Source organism: Pan paniscus, chromosome 7 (assembly GCF_029289425.2).
Source record: "Pan paniscus chromosome 7, NHGRI_mPanPan1-v2.0_pri, whole genome shotgun sequence".
In the NCBI taxonomy this organism is placed as follows: Eukaryota; Metazoa; Chordata; class Mammalia; order Primates; family Hominidae; genus Pan; species Pan paniscus.
The window spans coordinates 41,966,767-41,977,495 of NC_073256.2; positions in this window are offsets into that span (position 1 = coordinate 41,966,767).

Below are 10,729 nucleotides of genomic sequence, written 5' to 3' on the forward strand. Positions count from 1 at the left end.
GTCATCCTGATAAGAGCCAACCATAAATACGATGGAACTGAAAGATAGAATTGTTTGGGTCCATGATGGCTTCATTAAACCGCTGAACTAGTACCAGTGACTGTGTCTACCCCCTGACTTCTTATTAGGAGAGAAAAATAAGCTCTTTATTTGTTTAAATTTCTTTTGGTTGGATATTCCATTACTTGTTGTTAGGTCTTTAAAAATATTTGTTGACTGGTTGGGTGACTTGCTCAAGGTCATAAAACTGAATGGGAGACAGGATGACTTAATGTAAAAAGTACCAAGCTGGGAGGCAGGAAGCCTGAATCCTTATCCTGTTATGCTACTAATAGACTGTGTAAGCTTAGAAATTGTAGTTTGCCTTACTGGTCCTCACCACCCATATATAATTTGTAAAAGGAAAGGGGTTTGTGGAGATGGCTAAGCTGACCTTTAACGTTCTTTCCAGGTCTAAAATCTATGATTTCTAAGAGGCAAAAGAGAAGACTAGAAGTAAGGTTTTCCCTTTCTCTCTTCTCCTTTCCCTCTCTGCTGTGGTCTGAATGTGCCGTCCAGTTTTCATGTGTTGAAACGTAATGACCAATGTGATTAGCATTAAGGGGTTCTGCCTCTCAGCATTAATGAAGTCATGAGGGTGGAGCCCTCATGGGTAGGATTAGAGACCTTATAAAAGGGCTTGAGGAAACGTGTTTACTCTCTTCTGCTCTTCTGCCCTGTAAGTACTTAGCACTCAACCCCTTTCTGTCTTTCCATACCTTCTGTCAGATGAGGACACCTATATAGCTCAATCTTTGAGGAACAGGTTTTTACCAGATAGAAAATGTGCTTTGGACTTCCCAGCCTCCAGAACTGTGAGAAAATATATTTCTGTCCTTTATAAATTATCCAGTCTGTGGTACTTTGTTATAGTGGCACAAATGAACTAAGACAGTCTCTTTTTCTCCCTCCTTTTTTCCTTCCTTCTCTTTCTTTTTCTTCTTTTTTTTTTTTTTTTTTTGAGATGGTGTCTAGCTCTCTCACCCAGGCTGGAGTGCAGTGGCGCATTCTCAGCTTACTGCAAGCTCGCCTCCTGGGTTCACGCCATTCTCCTGCCTCAGCCTCCCGAGTAGCTGAGACTGCAGGCACCCGCCACCATGCCCAGCTAATTTTTTTGTATTTTTAGTAGAGACAGGGTTTCACCATGTTAGCCATGATGGTCTCGATCTCCTGACCTCATGATCCGCCCGCCTCGGCCTCCCGAAGTGCTGGGATTACAGGTATGAGCCACCGCGCCCGGCCTCTTTCTTCTGAAGAAATAAAACATAAGGACCAGGCACAGGGGCTCATGCCTATAATCCCAGCACTTTGGGAGGTGAAAGTGGGAGGATTGCTCGAGCCCAGGAGTTTGAGGCTGCAGTGAGCTGTGATCACACCACTGCACTCCATCCTGGGTGACAGAGCAAGATCCTGTCTCCAAAGAAAACTTAAAAAAAAAAATCAAACATAAGATAGAAGACCTCTTTCCTTCTCTTGTTGAACTTGAGATTTCTTTGTAACAGTGTATATGGGAATGTTGATGAATGGATTAGGGCAGATGAACAACCATCAATATCTAAAACCCAATTATGATTTCTCTTTAACTATCTTTCTAGAAAACCCTCTAACATGGCAATTGCTTGAAATTCTGCTCTCCAAATGTTGTAATCCATCATTCCAAGGAAGCTAAATTGGCTCACCTGTCCCTCCTGGCTGTGTGTGGGTGTTTGGGGAAGGTAACCATGCTAGATGTCAGGAAACAAAGGAATCCTGCAGCCCTTGGAAATGGGGAGTCCTCTTACTCTTCCCTGGACCTGTTTGCTTTCCAAGACATTCATGCATAGACTAGTTTTGAGTGGCTTGGCTAATAATCCTATATATTTACACAGCCTTTGTCTTCAGGAAATCATGTCACTTTACAGGCATGGTCTCATTTATGAGCCCAGCATTGCTAAGGCAAAGGGATTTTTATTTCATGGTGTTTTGTTGTGGAGAGAAAGAGAAAGTGACTTGTTCAAAGCAACATCAAAATCCAGGGTTTCCTCCAGATTTTAAAAAAAATTATTTATTTATTTATTTTTTGAGACCAAGTTTCACTCTTGTTGTCCAGGCTGGAGTGCAATGGCGCGATCTTGGCTCACCACAACCTCTGCCTTCCGGGTTCAAGCAATTCTCCTGCCTCAGCCTCCTGAGTAGCTGGGATTACAGGCATGCGCCACCACACTGGGCTAATTTTTATGTATTTTTAGTAGAGACGGGGTTTCTCTATGTTGGTCAGGCTGGTTTCGAACTCCCGACCTCAGGTGATCTGCCCGCCTCGGCCTCCCAAAGTGCTGGGATTACAGGCGTGAGCCACAACGTCTGGCCCTAAATCCAGGGTTTCCTCCAAACTTTTCTCATCAAAGCAGAGTGATCAAACTGTACCATAAAGGAGTCACATGGGAGATGGGTAATTGAACACACAAACACATGCACACACACACACAAAACACACACACACGTAGCAGCAGACATGGTTGCTCTTGCTGCTCAGGCCCCATCACTCTAGTTTTGGTAACAGTACCTCAGATTTCTGAAGGAATATACTCAGATCATATTTGGTCCATTTGGGTCAGAAATTATGACCCTGGCCTGGTTAAGCAAGGTAATTTTTTCTCCTGATCATGATGACTAGCACATGAGTCAATGTTGTTCTGATTAGATATAAGCCCCATTTTTCAATATCAGCTTCATCTGTGATAAAGATGATACTTTGGTTTGTAAACCCAGAAAATTGGAGACAAGTCTCAGTTAATTTAGAAAGTTTATTTTGCCAAGGTTGAGGATGTGCGCCCATGGCACAGCCTCAGGAAATCCTGATGCCATGTGCCCAAGATGGCTGGGGCACCGCTTCGTTTTATACATTTTAGGGAGACATGAGACATCAATCAATATATGTAAGACATACATTGGTTCCATCCAGAAAGGTGGGGACAACTCAAAGCAAGGAGGGGTCTTCCAGATCACTGGTAGGTGAAAGAAAAGGGGTTGCATTCTTTTGGGTTTCTGATAAGCCTTTCTAAAGGAGGCAATCAGAATATGCCTCTATGTCAGTGAGCAGAGGGATGACTTTGAGTAGAATGGGAGGCAGGTTTGCCCTGAGCAGTTTCCAGCTTGAATTTTCCCTTTGGCTTAGTGATTTTGGGGCCCCAAGATATTTTCCTTTCACAGGTTTTCATATAGTTTTTGTTTCATTTCTAAAATTATTCAGACTTAAGCAGGAAGCAGTGGGTAGTTTATTGGACACCTTAAACCTCTCTCTGTTCCTTTCTCACACCAGATAACATGCCATTCTTCCTCTCAGCATCCTTCCCGACTGCACCATCACCTTCAAGTTAAGGTTGAAATTCCTGAGCAAATCAACTGCAAATCGATGAGGTGACCAGATGCCATGGACAGGATGGCTTCACACTAGTCTCCTTGGCATGACACCCCAAGGCCATGGTTAAGTTGCTTTCAACTTTTAAGCCTGATGTCCAGACACTTCCCCATATATATTTTCGCTGTGTTCTAACATGTTTAATGGACTATTTGCTTGTTTCCCAATTGTGCCTTCTTTTCTTTCCTTTTCTTTTTTTTTTTTTTTTGAGATGGAGTTTCACTCTTGTTGCCCAGGCTGGAGTGCAGTGGTGTGATCTCGGCTCACTGCAACCTCTGCCTCCCGGGTTCAAGCAATTCTTCTGCCTCAGCCTCCCGAGCAGCTGGGACTACAGGCACGTGCCACCATGCCTGGCTAATTTTTGTATTTTTAGTAGAGATGGGGTTTCACCATGTTGGTCAGGCTGGTCTCGAACTCCTGACCTCGTGATCCGATCAGTGCAGGGCTTTTCTAAGTGCCAGCCATCTGTGACTGACTGCACAGGTCCCACGCCCTAGAAGCAGCTGTGTAGCTACCCCAGGAAAGTGTAGCCCTATGGCCTTGACTGTAGAAGCCTCTGCTGTTGCCCAAGGCTGTGGGCTGGCCTGAGCAGCTGGGAGGATGAGTGGGGAGTGTGGGGCTTCAGGACAGAGCTTGAGCCTTGATACGTGCCTGACTTTCAGTCTTACAGAAACCACAGCATTACAGACTTTTCCATGTTGTTGTTGCAAAGATATATAGATTTTATATATTTAAAAATAAATGCAAAAAAGTAAAAATTAGAGGGGCTATAACATTTGATTTACTAGTTTATCTGAATTTATCATTTTAAACATCTTAAAACATGGGTGTGTCCTCTTAGCCCTGACCCTCCAAATGTTTGTGGCAATCCCAGAGTGGAGAACGCAGAAGGAATGAATAAACCTCCTGGAAGAGGTGGCATGAGATGTGACTGAAGACACAAAGAGAACGATAAATGTGAAGAGGAGGAAGGATTCCTCTTTTGTTAAAAAAAATTGTGGTAAAATACACATAACATAAAATTTACCATCTTAAATTTATTTATTTATTTACTTATGTATTTATTTTTAGAGACAGAGTGTCTGTCACCCAGGCTGGAGTACGGTGGTACAATAGTAGCTCGCTGTAACCTCAAACTCCTGGGCTCAAGTGATCCTCATGCTTCAACCTCCCAAAGTGCTGGGATTACAGGCGTGAGCCACCGCACCCTGCCCATCTTGATCATTTTTAAGTGTACGCTTCAGTAATGTTAAGTGTATACATATTATTGTGCCACCAATCTCCAGAAGTTTTTCATCTTGCAAAACTGAAACTCTGTACCTGCTAAACGACTCCCCATTCCTCTCTCTTCATCCCCCGGCAACCCTCAGTCTGCTTTCTGCCTATAAATTTGACTACTCTGGATACCTTATATATGTGGAACTCTACAGCATTGGTCTTTTTGTGACTGGCTTATTTCAATTAGCATAAAGTTCTCAAGGTTCATCTGTGTTGCAGCATGCATTGGAATGTCTTTCCTCTTTAAGACCAAATAATATTCCACTGTATGGATATACTGCATTTTATTTATCTATTCATCTGTTGATGGACACTGGGGTAGCCTCCACCTTTGAGTATTGTGAATAATGCCACTATGAATATGGGTATACAAATGTGTCTTTGGGACTCTGCTTTTAATCCTTTGGATGTATACCCAGAAATGGCGAATGTCTTAGTCCATTTTGTGTTGCTCTAACAGAATACCACAAACTGGGTAATTTATAATGAAATTTAGATTTTAAAAGAAACAAATTTATGGCCGGGCGAGGTGGCTCATACCTATAATCTCAGCACTTTGGGAGGCTGAGGCAGGCGGATCACTTGAGGTCAGAGGTTCGAGACCAGCCTGGCCAACATGGCGAAACCCTGTCTCTACTAAAAATATAAAAATTAGCTGGGCATGGCGACACACACCTGTAGTCCCAGCTACTCAGGAGGCTGAGGCGGGAGAATCGCTGGAATCCAAGAGGTGGAGGTTGCAGTGAGCCAGATCGCACCACTGCACTCCAGCCTGGGTGACAGAGCAAGACTCTGTCGCAAGAAAAAAAAAAAAAAAAAAAAGAAGGAAAGAAAAAATGTATTATCTCATGATCCTAGAGACTGGGAGGTCCAAGACCAAGGGGCTGGCAGCAGGGACATCACATGGGCAGCAATCACAGATCACAGAGACACAGAGCACAGAAGGCTGGAGACTGGTTGGAGTTGGGGCAGTGGGAGGGAAGGGTGGGCTGTTTCATGTGCTGGATTTGGAAGAACAAGTAGAAATAACCAGACACAAAGTTCCAATTGTAATGACAATGCATGAAGTCCTCAACCTGGACTTCCAAGAACTGAACCATTAGTCACTTATGAGACATTGGGCAAGTTATTACTTTTTTTTTTTTTTTTTGAGACAGAGTCTCACTCTGTCACCCAGCTGGAGTGCAGTGGCACAATCTTGGCTCACTGCAACCTCCATCTCCCACATTCAAGCAATTCTCCTGCCTCAGCCTCCCAAGTAGCTGGGATTACAGGTGTGTACCACTACACTCCGCTAATTTTTGTATTTTTAGTAGAGATGGGGTTTCACCACGTTGGCCAGGCTAGTCTCAAACTCCTGACCTCAAATGATCCACCCGCCTTGGCCTCCCAAAGTGCTGGGATTACAGGCATGAGCCACTGTGCCTGGCCATGTTATTACTTTTTTAAGCTCCCATTTTCTCAATGGTAAATGGAGATAGCATTATCCACCTGTTTGGATTGCTGTGAGAATTAAATGAAATAATCCAAATGAAGTGCTAAGTACAAAGCTTGATATGTAATAAGAATTGATACAAAGTCCACTGTGAATCATTATTAAACCACGCCTCCTAATATGATAGTGGATGGTAAGTCAAGGGAGAATAACACATCTCTATAAATGCCCTTCCTAATCAAACTATGCTACTTGTTGGACAATTAATGTACATTACTAACGAGTCTCTCTTTCACTCATGTCATTTGCTCCATAGTTGTTTGGTGATCCAAATGTTCTTCATGTCTGTACCATCCTAAAGGTGTCTTCAGATTCGAATCCAGTGGTCAGGGGCTGTGCCTACCTGGGTTTCCTCTTACTTGGCCTAGAGCCCAGGACAGCTCCGGTAGCTGCAGTTTCAGAAAGCACTTTAGAAATGAACAAGCTCACCCTGTAATCCCAGCACTTTGGGAGGCTGAGGCTGGTGGATCACCTGAGGTCAGGAGTTTAAGACCAGCCTGGTCAACATGGTGAAACCCCGTCTCTACTAAAAAATACAAAAATTAGCCAGGCGTGATGGTGGCTGCCTGTAATCCCAGCTCGAGCGGCTGAGATGGAAGAATTGCTTGAACCCGGGAGGCGGAGGTTGCAGTGAGCCAAGATCATGCCATTGCACTGCAGCTTGGACGACAGAGGGAGACTCTGTCTCAAAAACAAAACAAACAAACAAAAAAGAAATGAACAAGCTCAGAGTCTCCTTGTCCACTAAGGGAGATGGAGGGCAGTGTATGTGGCTTGCCCCACACCGACGGCAGCATAAAAACGATGATGAGCAAGGCAGCACGTCTGCTTTTTTTTTTTTTTTTTTTTTGAGACGGAGTCTTGCTCTGTCGCCCAGGCTGGAGTGCAGTGGCGCGATCTTGGCTCACTGCAAGCTCCGCCTCCCGGGTTCATGCCATTCTCCTGCCTCAGCTTCCCGAGTAGCTGGAACTGCAGGCGCCTGCCACCACACCCGGCTAACTTTTTGTATTTTTAGTAGAGACAGGGTTTCACCATGTCAGCCAGGATGGTCTCGATCTCCTGACCTCATAATCCACCCGCCTCAGCCTCCCAAAGTGCTGGGATTACAGGCGTGAGCCACCATGCCCGGCCAACACATCTGCTTTCATAGTTATCCTCTCAGCAGCTGGGGGACAGATAGAGACAGGAGTTACTGTCTTTCAGGGCCATGCTTAGTCAGTCCTATGAAAGTTTCCCAGATACACATACACAGAGGGTGTCAGTTCAGGCTCAAAGGTGGCCTCCCAAAGCTGACCACCCCCCGGGAGTGACCTGTGTGTACAGCTGGCTTCCTGCTCCCCTGCTGGGGAAGAGGCTGTTGTTTGTTGTGTTTCTAAACAATGCTTTCAGGGCCGGCTTCCTCAGTGAGGAGTCCACTGCATCGTGACTTGGATCAAGAGGTCTGTGTTTTCTTTCTGCCCTATGCTTTAATATAATTATCATAACTGAAAAGGTAATGTAAGAAAGTTAATTAGAATATTAACTATACTCTAACAAAACAACTTGCTTGTTTTTTTTTTTTTTTTTTTTTGGTATGTCACTGGCCACCTGAATAGATCACTTTACATTTTTGCCATTGTGGCATACTTCAATCTACAAGGGCAGTGAATGTATTTATTTTGGTACCCTTTCATTACTTGGTGCTTGGTGCAATACTTGATACATAGCATGTGGCCAAGAAATGATTATTGAATAAATACTTTTTTTTTTTTGAGACAGAGTCTCGCTCTGTTGCCCAGGCTGGAGTGCAGTGGCATGATCTTGGCTCACTGCAACCTCTGCTGGCCAGGGTTCAAGCGATTCTCATGCCTTGGCCTCCTGAGTAGCTGGGATTACAGGCACTCGCCACCTTGCCTGGCTAATTTTTGTATTTTTAATAGAGATGGAGTTTCACCATGTTGGCCAGACTGGTCTCGAACTCCTGGCCTCAAGTGATCTGCCCACCTTGGCCTCCCAAAGTGCTCAGATTACAGGCATGAGCCACGGCACCTGGCCTGAATGCTATTTTTTAATACACTGCTTTCATTGAGTGTAATAGGAACATTTCCCTATGCTTCTAGAGTAAAAACAATTATAATTTTTAATGTTTCCGTACCAGCAGAGAATCATAATTTATTAAAGGTTTCATTTAGTTTGAATTTTGACTGTTTCCTTTGCTGTTTTTACTATTGTAGATAATATTATCATAAAAATTTGCATGCACATTTTTTAGCACCTTTGAAATTAAGTGCCTTAGAATGAATTCCCAAGAATGGAATTACTGCATTTGAGAGGTGTGGACAATTTTATGATTCTGTGTGTGTTTCTCAAGGGTTTGCCCTCTCTACAGAACATATTCACGGGATATGTTCTAGTTAACCGTAAAAGGCACAGAGGCCATTTCCAAAGGCCCCTAGCTGAAATCTCTTTGAAGGGTCTGAAGACATTCATTGGAGCACTAGCGGCCATCTCCGTTAGGTGGAACAGAGTAGATCTTCTGGTTTCTGAATAATAAAGTAGATTATTAACAGAAATGATGCCTTTCCTCTTAGGTCCTGAAACAAAATCCAAAAATGTGGCCTACCATAATGCAAAGTCTCTGAGAGGCAGCATAGCTCCAGGCAGTTCGTGCTTTGATGTTAAATGAAACTGTGTGATCGTAAAGCCTAAGTGAGACCTCTATTAATAGCTTTGATTGCTTCTCTAACAAACTGTCACAAACTTAGTGGCTTAAAACAATGCAAGTTTATTACCCTACAGTTAGGTTGACATGGGCCTAAAAGGGTCTCACCAGCCACAAGGCTGCATACCCTTCTGGAGGCTGTAGCGGGAATCTGCTTCCTTGCCACTTCCAACTTCCAGAGACCACCCTTGCCACTTCCAAATTCCAGAGATCGTTCCTTGGTTGCTGTTTGGGCCTCTTCCTCCATCTTCACAGTCAGCAAAGGTCAACTCTCTCTTCCCAAAGCCTGGAAAGTCTCTCCGATGTTAAAGGACTCACGTGATTACATTGGGCTCACCTGGGTAATCCAAGCTTATCTCCCATTTCAAGGTCCTTAACCTTAATCAATCTGTAAAATCCCCTTTGTTATGTAAGGTAATGTATTATAGGATCCAAGGATTAGGTCAGGGACATGCGTGGGAGTGAGAGAGCTGGAGAGAGGGATTATTTTGGCTACTACAAGACCTAAAATGGGAATATATTTCTTTAATTAAAAATATATGCATCCTAAGAAAGACATAATAGACTTCGGGGACTCAGGGGGAAAGGATAGGAAGGGAGTAAGGGATAAAAGACTATAAATTGGGTTGAGTTAGACTGCTTGGGAGATGGGTGCGTCAAAATTTCACAAATCACCACTAAAGAACTTACTCATTTTACCAAATAGCACCTATTCCCCCAAAACCTATAGAAATAAAAAATTAAAAATGTATATATATGCACCCATGGAACATATTACATTATTTATCCACTTATATAACAAGTGACTAAATTGGGTGAGTCAAGTATTAAAATGAGCTCAGAGAACTCTTCATCCCCTGGAGGCATTCAGAGAAAGCTCTCTGGGATACCATGCAGCCTGGCTGTCCATCACCTGTGACCCCAGGGCCAGGCCTGCCTCCCTTCTTCAAGCTCGGCACAACTGCCTGCTACTGTGGGAAGGTGGGGCTAGGGCAGAGGCATGACCTGGCATGGCGTCAGGCAGAGAGAGGGGATGAGAGTAGGAGCGAGGCCCTCACGGTGGACCTGCTTAGAATGTCTCTGGTTCCTAGGCTCTGTGTGCAGAGCTTCCTTTTGCAAGGACATCTTCCTCCTTGGTGGGCCTCATCCATCCGCCTCCCCAGGGTGTTGGATTTTTCTCGCCTAGATCTTGTATTTAGCAAAAGTTCCCCTAGAGAGGCTGCGTGATGAATGATCCTGCCACAGTTGTAGTGTGTGTGTGTGTGTGTGTGTGTGTGTCTGTGTCTGTGTGTCTTGGAGTTGCAAGACTTGGTTAGCTGAGGCTTTTGTTTTTCACTTGTGACTAACATGAATGGAAGTGTAATACAAACAAGGATAAGGAGAGCATCTCTCCCAGAAGCCTGGAAGTTGAGGGTGTGGGTGGAGAGAAGCCACTGAGCTCCGGGTTATGGAACTGAGCGCAACACAGGCAGCAAGTGGCTTTCTTTTGGGATGCTATGATGGGCTCTGACCTGGGATTCAGGACCCACTGCATTTGACTCTGAATCCCAGCTCTTCGCGAATCATGAACGCATGTTGGCACCAGATCCTCTTTGAGCCCTCCAGTGAAGCCTCGGACTCACCACTAGATGGCGTCCGAGCTCGCGCTCTCCACCGCGGCGCAGCAAGGCTGCAGGAAGCGGTCCAGAGGTGCCTCAGTGGCCAGGGACAGGGAGGTGACAAGAGTCGCCTCCATCAGACACGGCCACTCCCACCCCTGGTTTTGCCTGATTCCATTGGAGTATCCATCAAGACTAAACTAGAAAGTTTTTGCTTCTCC